This window comes from Stylophora pistillata, chromosome 2 (genome assembly GCF_964205215.1).
Source record: "Stylophora pistillata chromosome 2, jaStyPist1.2, whole genome shotgun sequence".
In the NCBI taxonomy this organism is placed as follows: Eukaryota; Metazoa; Cnidaria; class Anthozoa; order Scleractinia; family Pocilloporidae; genus Stylophora; species Stylophora pistillata.
Window position 1 is genome coordinate 46,924,197 of NC_142520.1, and position 13,494 is coordinate 46,937,690.

At 39.3% G+C, this 13,494-nt stretch overlaps 1 long non-coding RNA gene across 2 annotated transcripts; it reads left to right on the forward strand.

The window, feature by feature from the left end:
- The first annotated feature begins 8,085 nt into the window (after positions 1–8,085).
- On the forward strand, positions 8,086–10,029 carry LOC148739907 (uncharacterized). 2 transcript variants are annotated; one of them, XR_015996347.1, is made up of 3 exons: positions 8,086–8,151; positions 9,050–9,121; positions 9,914–10,029. It is a non-coding gene; the product is annotated as an uncharacterized LOC148739907 (long non-coding RNA). The 2 variants fall into 2 exon arrangements; XR_015996348.1 differs by lacking the exons at positions 8,086–8,151; positions 9,914–10,029 and adding an exon at positions 9,337–9,605 and having other exon boundaries at positions 9,009–9,121.
- Positions 10,030–13,494: the final 3,465 nt, after the last annotated feature.

The window sequence follows — 13,494 nt, forward strand, 5'->3', positions numbered from 1 at the left end:
GTAATGATGTACGCGATGCTTTTGACAAGAAGAGATGAACGGTCTCGGCAGTCTATTCGGCTAGAGAGCTTTGCATCAGAAAATCCGTGAAGTTCATGGCATCAGCGTTACCAGAAATTTAGTATAGAAATGATGACCGAGATGAACCCACAAGGACTCGAAGAAAGAGGAAGTGTTGGAAAACCTAAAAGGTCACAGAGAAAGAATGCGTTTATATCAAACGTAAGCACACCAGTTTTTAGTTCCTTTAAAAGTATTTTTAACTCAAGTAAGACATGTTGAAATAATTCCCCCTACCATAGAGAGGTTAATTAAAATTATCTTATGTCAGACATGAGCCGAGAAGTCGTCCCAAAGATTGCACAACAACCCGGGGGGAGAGGGTACACGATATATCCTTGGGTGAGGAGGTGCGGCCTGGACCCACAAACCCTGACCCTGTGTAAAACAAAATTTGTCCGATTTTTGATACCCTGTTTACATTTAACCGAAAACCATACCCTGTTTTTAAGACATTTTCCAAACTAGAATACTCTCTAGGTATTTTACTACACTCAGTAGGGTACACTGTTTAAGAGAGAGTGATAAAAATCAATAGTCTGTTTAAGACAAAATTCCCGAAAACGATACCCTGACGGGCCGCACGTACCCATTAAGGGAGTTATGACTAAGTGCCGGTAAAAATCAAAGAAATCGCGGACACGGCTTAAAATTCAATTTCACCCATACTTTGTCCATTGGTAGACTTCAGTCCAATACATATTACAGCAATGTTCGTTTGTTAAAATTCTCGCTTGTATAGGAGAAATCTACTTGAAACGATTTACGGCATTTTCTTTAACAACACCTTCAAAATTGGCATAATTCGTTGCGCTGGCGAGTCAGTTCATCGCGAGTTTTAAAGTAGTTTCACATTAATCCTGGTCTTCTGGTGATTCTGAAATTGATTGCCAGCAAAACTAACTCATAACCTTTCCTTAAAAATAAAATATGATTTTTTTTCAAGTGCACCTACAGCTGTTCTAAAATGGATTCGTTAGTACTTCAAATAAAAGTGGCAAAGATGCCCGCGGTACTCAATGAAACCGACCAGGAAATCTCCTGACCCATGCTCAAAGATAGCCTCAACTTTCCACCGTTTTATTTCCCTGGGATCCCTTGTATCTGTACAACAAGACATTCCTGAAGTAAGCCAATTTTCAATATCAGCCGATTTGAGGTATACACACTTCAGAGATTGCCGCCGTAGCACACTTTTGCGGTTAAAAGTTTACAATGTGAACTGCTCCTCTGAACTGTTAGGCGAAGCAAAATCAATGGAATAAATTCAATATGCATCAGAGCAAAATGCAGAGGTACACGTAACAGGAACGCGTCGAGAAACGTTTACAAAATCTGCTGACTCACCTCTTAACCTCGTCTTTACATGTTTGGCTCGTCATGACATGTTTGTTTGTTTCGTTCTAGGTTCTGTTTTCTCCTTTTCGCAAGCGACCTTTGCTCAGTAAGTCGGCCTCATGTTGGCGGTGTTTCCTATCAGAACACTTTTCAGTGTTGCGCTGGCAGACATAAAAACACATGATACATTGCAACAATCGAGGACCGTTCAACGCGCTTCGATCAGTTTTCTGTTTTGTCACGCAATCAAATAACAGGCATCATCGAAGCCGTGACTGCACTCTTTTTAATGTTAGGAGAGGTAAGTTGTAAAAAGACCCACATGTTAATTGCGTGCAAAGAATGAACCCAAATTTTCTTTTTTAGGCATAGTGGCATTCTAAAGCTAAATGTTGTAGTATCAAAGATTTGCTTTTTGGTTGACTTGCTCAGGTAGGCAACCTATCTCTCGACAAGCAACAAAAACATCACGTAATGAGCAACATTCCCAATTATTCATTGACGTAGACACGTAATTGATTTTTTTTGGCATTTGAATTTGAACAAAAATAACTCACCATCAAGGAACTTCCTTTCCATCTATACCCATTTATTTTCTTACTGTTACGGTTTACCATAAAAGCCCACACTCTATCGTCATGTCTTTTCCATTTCTCGAACATTCGTTGAGGCGTGGCATGACTCCTGATCTGACATCAGTCAGGTCACGTAGTGTTATAAACTGGAAATAAAGTTTAGCTCTTGTGAGGCGAATTGATTGCTTGATACTAATAGCGTTTGAATAATATTCAATTGCTTTAAATGCTTAAACTAATAACGTTTGAATAGCTTATATAAAACAGCCAAATTCGTTTCTATAAAAAAAAAAAAAAAAAAAAAAAAAAAAAAAAAAAAAAAGGGCAAATCGAATAAAAAAGAAAAATTGGGTGCCAAGCATGAGCATCGTATTTTGCACGGATGACATTTTTCCGTGTTCTCGCCCATGAAATGCGCTTCAGTTTTATATGTGTTCCAACTTCCCACGACAGGATCCGAACACGGGTGAAAGTGGACACGGCCGGGTACAAAACTCTACCCAAACGGTTCAACCACCCGCGTTGGGGTAATGGTCCCTTTGGGGCACAAAATTCTATCACTGAAACAGCTATATGAATAAATAGACTCTTCTCATCAAGCTTCATGGCTTGCACTGGTTCCCAGCACATTCCAGTACCTAAAGTTTGAATACCGTTTGAACAAGTTTCAAAACTGATATCCTTTTTATCAGTTGATACTGCCGTAGATTATGTTATCAACGATACTCAATCCTTGGTGGCCGTTTTCTGACAATAAATTGCCTTGCACTACTGTAACCTAAAAATACCCTTAGTGTTAGATAAATTAGATTCTCAAGGAGACTTTTCCATAGACAAAATTAGAGCTACTCTTCATCAGAAATATGAAAGGGATGTTATGGAAGTATTGTTTAGCAGATGGCCTTATTATTATTAATTATTTTCTGGCACGCGCGCAAATAATTTTTTCAGAACCTCACTTATTTTTTCCATCGGAATTTCATAAAAGATTGCTATAGTAACCATTCCCATGACAAGAACATGGCCATCAAGTGTTCTACAGTATCTGGGAATTTGTGTAACATTATCGACACTGAACGGGAAAAGCGTGGTACTACTAAAACATCAGAGTGTTCCTACCAAAAAGAGCTAAAAAACCGTAACCAAACATTTTTTTAAAAAGTTTATTTTGCCTCTCAATTGTCTTCTTAAGTCGTTCAATCAGACTGCTGCCACTTTCTTGGCCCTAACACTCCCCAATAACCAGTGATATTCGCTCTATCAATGGCTTTTTCCTCCTCTGTCTAATGTCATCCACGTTCAACCCGAGACTGTGGAAAAAGTGGAAAATTCGTTTGCGTTCTTAAAGTGTACATGGTCCAATTTAGAACGTACCCTCTTAAACCAACAAAGTAATTGCAAAAGAAAATGATATAAACCTGTCTATTGACTAGAATGTTATTAAAGAAATAAGCGATTCATTGCCTAAACTGCAGTCTTCGATCATTCCATCCGTCTTTTATCACATTTATCACTTGTGCTTTTTGTTAGTAATACTTTTAGCCAGAAAACGTTTTAAAATTTTACTATAATTAAGTTAGCCGATCGCAATTCTCTAAGGACTTTCTGTAAGAACATACTTTGCCCTATTTTCCAGCACAGTTTAATTTTAATAGCCAATGTCAAAATGTTTTACGTTTTTGCCAGTTTTTCTCATGTTTGTATGACCCTGGCATAAATGTTAGAAATGTTCAACTAACAAATCATTTGTTTACCTAAACCAACTAGAACGAATTTTCAGTGGCTTCCAATATAAGCTTCGACTATAACAATGTACAGCCTCATTCCGCTTTTTACTTTGATGTGCCGTCATGTCCCGATAGTTCCACGGGAACGCTACATTTAATTTATTGACCTTCGCCAACCAATTCCCTGGCGTTCACGGTGCAGGGGAAATATTGTCATTTCCTGGATGTTTACTAATGTTCTGAAACAGGCACTCCTTGCTAGAACAAGCTCAATTTCCGTGTCACATCCACTAAACTTCAACAATTTTTTTATAGCATGTAATACTCTTGTAGCAAGATACGAGGGGAAGTACCTGACAAGATTGAGTTTTAGATCTTAGATTAAGTCCACATTCTCCCCCGACCAACTATGAAAACGTACAAGCGATGCTTGAGAATGATTTATTGTTTTAATGACGCAATGTGGTAAGACAATTTTGTGGAAAGTTACCAAACAAAATTGAAATTGACAGCTCCAGAATTCACACTTTACAGTGTCACGCAAGCAGACAAAAAAAAACTGTTACTGGAGTAGGATACGTACGATTACGTGCACACAAACATTGCAGAAGTTGTTGAAGTTCATTTATTCGTTTAAGCAGGTTGATTACTTGACAGCTGTTATAGCTGATGTGGACCTGCTGTCCTAACCCACCTATCCCACCCCAGGGGAGGACATCCATCACACAGTAATCTCGTGTGTGGGAAATTAACGTCTCCTGCCCCAACCCTGCAGGAGACGGGACCTCCATGTATTCGTCCCTATCCCAGAGGACTAGAATATCTAGCCATTTCTTGATGTTATAGAAAGGTAGCAAATTCTTCTCAATTATTTTAAGACCTTGAGTGTTGGTCTGGCCGGGGCTCGAACCCTCGACCTCCCGCACTACAGTCCAGCGCTCTATCCATTGAGCTAACCGGGAGGCGGTTGCTAAATAACGTTGCTAAATGAATAAAACTTGGAAAAAATCTTGCTTTTTAAAGTATAAATAAGATTTAAATCAGCGTACTTCCTCGTGCTAGTGATACTGATCTTTGGACAAACGTGCCGACAGTCTGCCGACGAATACATCACATTTGCACAGGTTGTTTCACACGCTACCTAGTCTAAATTATTTATTAGTTTGGTGTTTGTCATGGCAAAGAGTTTCCGTATATTATACATTCTGAAAAGTAAAACTAACAATCGAAATGCCCAGAAGGTAGATCTGCAACCGAAACCGAAGGTATGAACAAAATGCAACTTTGTGGTACAGTAGTCACCAAATATCTTGTGTAAACAAATAGACAACAAGCAAACATCTGCCAGAGTCTACCACTAATTAAATTGATTTCCTAGATAACAAAGAGAAACTAAGTCTTACCTTAAGTTAGCTTATCATGTTTTATCTTCAAATGTACTTTTCGACATGCGATCAATTGTTTCTTGATGGTCAAGTTAATTGAAACTTCAATATGGCGGCTGCGGCAAATCTCGAAAATAAGCAAACTTCAAACAAGGGTTACCGCTAAACCAAAAACTATCCCAAAAAATTGAAAGTGTATTTGTGAACGTCTATCCTTAAACTGTATCTGCATTATGGTTATTGGGTTCTTCTTCGCGTACCGACAAGCGTTTTTGGCAGTTGTTTTAGGGTATCATAGTGCTATTAAAAAACAGCCGCAAGGTGTCTTCAAGAAAAAAAAATTCATAAAAAATTATAACTAGAGCATACCTGCTTTTCATGTCATCAATGAATTGGTCAAGGCTATAACTATAATGTTATTGCAAAGGAGAATTCACGGATAATTTTCGACTTACGCAGGCAAGCCATGGAAACGACACAATTTCGACATTTCGAATATCGAAATTAGGCTCGATCCGCACTCAACCGCTTTTAATTAACTACTCTCAAAAAAAAAAAAAGGAAAAAGATTAGAACAAACTAACCCTGTTTTGGTTACTTTGGTACAAGGGTCTATCAATATAGAAAGGTTGAGCGAAATCGAATTTTTGGCTGTGTCCGCAATTTTGATGATCATATCTGATTTTTACTGACAGTGCCTCTTATAACCCCCCCCTGCCTGGACAATAGTTCCAAATTGACGAATCCTGTCAAAGTACAGTGCAGTGTTAATGTACTCAAAGAGTTTAGGAAAATTAGATGTCTTTGAAATCTTAACCTCCCTGATTCCATGGGAAAGAAAATCTACTTAGTCTACAACAAAGAATAAAAAACGTACTGGTACACCTTTATCCTGACCAAAGAAGTATGGGTCATTAATACAGGGAATCTTCTTGACAATGTCCAATGCAACTGATACGAGTGAGGGTTAACATTCTCACGAGTAATTTATAACAAAATATCTCCTAAATATCCCCACTTTTGTCACAGGAAGTGTAAACCTTTTTAATTTAATAATGAAATAGTGACCAAATTTCACAAAGTCACTCGATGGTCATTTGAACAGCTTTACGTGTATGATCTTCCACGGTATTTAAAACCTATTCAATATCATGAATTTGATTTTCCTTCCTCTCTTTCAATGCGTACTTTCCATTCTGAATTCCGGACAGTGCATTTACCTCGTAAGCCTTGCGAAAGGTCCCGCTTGCAATTTTTACTCGGGCTTCCATGGAAAAGCCCGAGTCTGAAAATGCAACCCATTTTGGTCGCCAAAAGGGGGGTCATGGTCCCAGGCGTTCCTTGTGTAAACCGCGGAAACTGGGGATAAGAGTGCGACGAGTTGTGCTATGGTGAGCTCGCTCTTCGTAAACAGCGTAATTTACAGACTGCTCTGATTTGTGAAGACCGCTTTGCAAAGATTCCTGTCTTATAAGCTCACCCCACATGCAAACGCGCACGCTGTTCGTGGTAGGCCCATGCTAATTGATGTCGAGTGTTTTAGGAATGGGCTAGTCGACGAACTTCATTGTTTGAAAGCTAGCCAAATGTGGAAATTCCATATATACTAGTTCTCACGAGATAACAAATGAGCCATATGTGGAATCAAACTACGAAAATACTGGCATAACTGTGACAGCCAATTTAACTGCAAACCATGATGCTGAGACGAACACCTCACTTGCTGAAAAAATAAAGAATGTCCGTGAACACAACTTCGAAGGAGGCGCTAACATCGAATTGGACAAGGATACTGACAGAAGCAACTTCAATAGTAAGGTTAAATACATAAACTTAGCTCTTCCGTTAAATATCCTGTTTCTGGTTTTTATTGGGTTCAATACTTGTAAAGTATGACTTGGTATTGTAATGTATTAGGCCGCTAAGTATGCTAGGATAGGAGAAAACCATGTGCTTTTGATAGCGGCTGCCATGTTACGTTTGCAATGAAACTAGTTGAGTTAAATCTGTTTGTTTGGATACTTTATTGCTCTTGGGATCATTACAGGTATTTTTTACGTAATGATTGGTTCATACGTCAGCGTGCGTTCATCGAGATATGGAGAACGCGGGAAGTTTGGAGAGCACGAAAGATGCGTGCGTGCGCGCGCGCGCGCGCGTGTGTGTGTGTGTGTGTGTGTGTGTGTGTGTGTGCGTGCGTGAGTGAGTGAGTGAGTGAGAGAGCCTATACAGGGTCTGTTTAGGTAGCCCACCTAGAATAGCTTTGCTAACTGCAGGCCACAAAGGCGTTTATTTCTTTAATTTAAAAAAATAAAGTTAATGTTGTTGTTGTTGTTGTTATAAAGGGCAGAAACTCCCTCTCCTATGCTTCAATGCGTTGTTTATTTATTTTGTTTAGAAAAGTATCATTTCACTATGCTTCAACGACCTTGTCTCAGATTGGTCAAAAATTGACAGGTGAATTCTTGGTGGAAATGAAGTTAAGAGTTGCGAAAGGAGATGAAACCGGCATTGATTGTTTTGTTTTCCCTTTCTCTGGGTTCTTTCTTGGGAGTTACAAAATCCCCTACCAAAGAAGATGAGGCAGATCTTCATCAGCTTGTTCGCTCGTTGCCATGTCTAGTTCAACTTTTTTTGCAGAAGTTTTTCCCGTTTTTTAAATGGAAAATGCTGAAGTCACTGGTGAGAAGAAAATTTTTTTCTCAAGGCATTTGTTTGCTGATGTCACCAGCGTGCACAATGGAAAATTGAAGCACGCTCGCGCTATCGAATTTGATTGCACGAATTTACAAGCTATGTTATAATAACAATTGGTTCGTGCATTAACATGCGTTTATTGAGACTTGAAGCACACGGGATGTTTGGAGGCACAAAAGATGCCTAAGTGCCCTCCAAACTTCCCAAGTGCTTCAAGTCTCGATGAATGCACAGCTAACACTTAAACAAATTGTTTTATAACACTTTCAACGCTGTGGTTTATGTATAAAGGGCGTTGTTTATTTTGTTTTGGAAAAGTACTTCGTTATGCTTCAATGATCCTGTCTCAGATTGGTCCAAAACTGACAGGTGAATTCATGCTTGGAAATGAAGTTAGAGTTGCGAAACGAGATGAAACCAGCGTGGATTGTTTTGTTTTCTCTTTCTCTTGGTTCTTTCTCGGGAGTTAAAAAATCCATTCCCGAAGAAAAAGAAGGCAGATCTTCATTGGATTGTTCACATTTTGTCATGTCTAGCTCAACATTTTTGCAGAAGTTTTTTCCTTTTTTTAATGAAAAATGCTGAAGTCACTCACGAGAAAAAATTTTTTTCGCGAGGCATTTCTTTGCTGACGTCATCAATTGAGCTAACTAGGAGGCAGTTGAACAGTATGGAGAATATACATAATGTTAGGGTGTAAAGGGTTCAACTAGAGTCTTGCCAATTTTTCCCAACTCTATATGGCCCACAGTTCTGTGGTGTGATCTTTTGATAATAAAGATCTTTTAATTACCAAATCTGTTGAAGCAAGTTAGAGCTGGATACTAGCCTCTTGACTTTATTTCAGTTCATCTAAATCCAAGGACTAAGAATAAAAGGAAAAATGGCTTGTTGAATGATCCATTTGGATGGGAAGCATCTGAACTTCCGTGAGAATACTGTAAACTTGTCTTAAGAGACTTGAAAAAGTAATTTTGGGATCCTTGTGTTCTGATTATACTCAAGAAGCAGACATCAACCCCATGCTTTTGTAATCATAGTATTCTCCTTTTTGAATTAGTACATTCTTCCTTAGTTTGCAGCTTATAGAACTTGTTCACATTTTCTTCCAACATACATTTTCTGTCTCCCATATAATAAACATAGTAAATCTCACATTTCTAAGACTTGAGACTGAAAGCCAAAAATGTAATAAATTGTACAGTATAAGGGGAGTAAAACAGTATAACTGTTTTTCGTAAGTTTATTATTACCATTTTATTTTCAGATTCACTGGCTGTCAATTATCAACTCTGTGGTGCTGGTCTTCCTGTTGATAGGATTTGTATTTATCATTCTGGTAAGCTGAAAACTACTTTGAATTTCTTAGGTTTGCAAGTAGATAATGTAAATGGTAAGCAAGCTGCAACCGCACGGATCGCCATAGCGACTAGGGAAAAGATGTGGTGCTAGGTTTGCAACCTACAGGTTCCTGGATCAAGCAGCAAGTTGATGGACTATTAGTATGATCATCTTTGAGATATTTTTCATTGAATTGCTCATCGTTCTCATTAGATGAGAGTGCTCAAGAGTGATTTTGCAAAGTATAATGTATCTGATGATGAAAAAATGGATGACATACGTTAGTTATCACAAATCTACCTCTATCTGGTATCCCTGTTTAAAAACATCTTGTGACACTGCTGCTCTGTTTCACTTGAGACCGTGTTTAATTTGATTCTTGGCTTGCATATCTGGTCTTGGATTGTTGTGCAACACGGACAGCAAATGGTGCTTTTGTCTGAAAATCTCCATGCAGTTATTCCTTACTGACTGTGTGTGCATTGCACAGGACACCAACAAATTTTAAAGTAACATAGGGCATTGGACTTTCTACCTCTTTAACTGCAAAGATCCAATTTATGATTCTCCTTTGCTGCTGTTTATTTGTCCCTGAATTATAGTTTGGATGATTTGGTGCTACATCAGTATACTTTGTAATACTCTCTAGCTGATGACGTTGTTTATTCTCATCACCTGTTAGCTGGGTTACCCATGAATGGTGTATGGAGAATTTATATGTTGACAACCCCTTGGAGTTACTACTTCTAACCCATGTTGAAACGTGTTGGTTTACATTATTCCATCACAGATCATGATGAAGTGGGTTGGAAGATCATTCTTGCAGATGTTTTTCATTTTCCGCCATACAAAAGCTGGCTTTGTGCTATACTTGTTGAGTTATGATTTTTGATCCTCTCTGTGAACAAAATAACTGGAGAACTTTATCATCAAGGTTAAATGACTTGTCACCTGTTAGGTTCCAAGAGTTCGATGTCGCCATAGTAGTTACACAAAATGGCACATCAACCAATGCTAGGAGTAATAACTGATTTATTTCTCATAGTGAATCATATTATATACAGGTTTTTAGATAGGCGTAATTAGAACGAAACGATAATCATTTTAGGCATTTACCACAAAGGAAATTTGCAGGTGAGCAGTAGTACGTTGTGGTGTATTCTAATCTGGGGCAACTGTTAATTAACTTAAGTGTGGGTGCTCGGAATATCCGGGCATGTATTCTAACACCCCCTCTTGCTCGGACGTTGCGAGCATAACAATCTAACTACCTAAAATAATGCCTGTGAACTTTTGTAACGTAACTTTAGTTACAGGTTTTGTGAAGATGTCTGCTACGTTATCTTGCGTTGCAACATACTCTAAATTTACATTTCCATTCAGTACTTCAGATCTAATAAAGTGGTACTTAATGTCGATATGTTTTGACCTCTGATGATTTACAGGGTTCTTAGCTAGATTGATCGCTCCTTGATTGTCAACTTTAATAAGTACGTTATCGATCACTACATTCATATCACTACATAACTGTTTGAGGAATTTCGCCTCTTGAACTGCGTTCGCTAGACTAATATACTCAGCTTCGCAAGTCGAAAGTGCAACAGTTGGCTGCGTGCGACTTTTCCATGAAATTAAAGGGCCTTTTACAGATAGCTGAAAATTATACCCAGTAATGCTGCGCCTATCTTTTACAGACGCTCCCCAATCAGCATCACAAAATCCAACTAACTTCAATGCTGATCTTGATTTGCAAAATGTTAGGCCTTTTGCACGCGTGCCTTTTAAATACCTTAGCACGTGCTTGGCCATACTGAGGTCTGATTCAGTGGGGCAAGACATCTTCTGTGAAAGTTTAGTTACAACATAACACAAGTCAGGTCTAGTACCTGTCATAACGTAAATAAGACTACCAACAATTTCTCTGTATAATCTGGGATCGCTTAATGTGCGCGAATCCTCGCTTTCTTTTTCAATCCCTGTGGCACATGGGACCGATTTAGGTTTGCAGTCGGACATCTCAAATTTCTTTAAAATCTTATCGATGTATTGCGTCTGGTTTATTTCAATACTCTCTTGGCTGCATTTAAACTCTGTGCCTAAAAACCATGCAAGTGGGCCGAGGTCCTTCATTTTAAATTTATTACTCAAAGCGCCTTTTACCTGCTCTAGCAATGGTAAATTTGTTGCGGAAATAATTAGATCGTCGACCCAAACAATTATAATAACACGACCTTCTGTCTCGGAATTGTGAGTGTAAACACAGGAATCTGCGGCTGATTGAACAAATTTTTCTTCGCACAAATAATTATGAAGCATGTTGTTCCAGTTTCGGCCACTCTGCTTAAGACCGTATAAGGACTTTTTCAATCTACAAACTAATTTTTCGCCATTTTCTCCGACTTCTTCAAAACCTTTTGGTTGTTGCATAAAAACTTCGCATTCACCGATTGGTGCATTAAGATAGGCTGATCTTACATCCATTTGATGAATGATCATGCCTGTTTGCACGGCTTGCTGCATAAGTAGTCGAACTGAACTCATCCGTGCGGTTGGAGCAAAGGTTTCGTGGTAGTCAATTCCAGCAGTTTGCGAATAACCCTTAGCTACATATCGAGCTTTGTGGGTCTCCCCACCGTCCGGGCCAACCTTCACTGCAAACACCCATCGGCCACCGACAATTTTTCTACCCGCAGGTGGCGTGACTAATTCGAAAGTGTCATTGTCTCGAATTGCAGTCATTTCGTCGCTCATGGCCTTTTGCCATTTCATCCCCTCGATAGAGTTTATGGCTTCTTCGTAACTTGTCGGAATGTTTGAAACTCTATAACAGTAATCTACTGTGACGTTAATATCATCGTCTGAGTCAGTGGCTAAAACATAGTCTTCTAAGTGTTGGGGTTTGTTACGGGTTCGTGGGGGGTAGCGTTTGTCATTTTCACCGTTATCAGATTTCTCACCGGGGCTCTGACCCTCTGTCTCAGTTGAGTTACTAGTCACTTCATCATGTTCCCCCTCTGTCAGTTTTGTCGGGTCAACAGCTGGTCGTAGAGCGTCCTCATCAAAATGTGGCGAGTTTTCAGTTCGGAAAAAATTTACACATCTTACCCGCTCAATTTTGTTTGATTCCGGGAAATACACTAGGTAAGATGGACTTTCCTTGTCATAGCCTACAAAGATACCTTGCTTGCTACGCGCTTCTAGCTTCTTTGCATTTTGAACATAAGCATAGCAAGTCGAGCCAAAAACTTGCATGTGGCTAATATCCGGTCTGTTGCCTACAAGCGCTTCGTAGGGAGTTTTGCCTAATCTCGCGTTGAAACATCGATTTCTGATATGGGCGGAAGTCATTAGCGCGTATGTCCAAAATTGTTTTGGCAATTTTGATTCTAACAAAAGGCATCTGGCCATTTCAAAAAGACTGCGCCATGCCCGCTCCGCCGATCCATTTTGATGCGGTGAGTAGGGGCAGGATGTCTCGTGTTTTATGGTGTTTTCGCGCAATAACGATCGGAACGCTTTGTTCGAAAATTCGCCTCCGTTGTCGCTCCTAATGCGCTTTATCTTGCCATACGGGGCTGTGTCAGCCAGGAATTTCTTTGTGGCCTGTACTGTGTCACTTTTCTGCTTAAGAAAATAAACCATAATGATTCCAGTATAGTCATCCACGAAACATAATGTATACTTGAAACCATCTCTGGCCTCCGGACTGATTGGACCAGCCAGATCACAGTGGACAAAATTTAATGCTGCTTTAGCTCTTTCATCGGGTTTCCGGTTCCGAAATTGACACATTTTACCTTGCGTGCAAACCGCACACTCGCATATTTTGTCATCCTTGATTCTCATGCCGTCAACAACATTAGATAATTTTCGTAAATCCTGAAAAATACAATGGCCCATAATTTTATGCCACTCCATCAAAGAGCTTACATTGTTGTGGGAGGATGAAATGCTATTCAAATAGTACAACCGCCCCTTTTGCTCGATCTCGAACTTTGTGCCATCCGGTGCTTTGAAATATTTTTCTTTCCTGTTAAGATTTATGCTCGCCCCTCTTTCTACCGCCGCGGAAACAGAAAAAATATTCTGAGTGTAGGACGGGATATACAGAGCGTTGTTAAGGATAACATCATGCAAATTACCGTTAATGTCATATAACTTAACCTTAGCTTCTCCCCTCCCCAAAACTACGTTAGCCTTACTTCCATCGGCGAGCTCAACAACATGATCCTTTGCTTTAAAGTCTAAGTCAAACTTTACAAACTTAGATTTCTCAGTTACTATATGACTAGTAGCTCCCGAATCGAAAAGTAAACTATTTTGCTGTTTCTTACCTAGACCACTTTGGTCTTTAACGGTGAAAGTAAAATA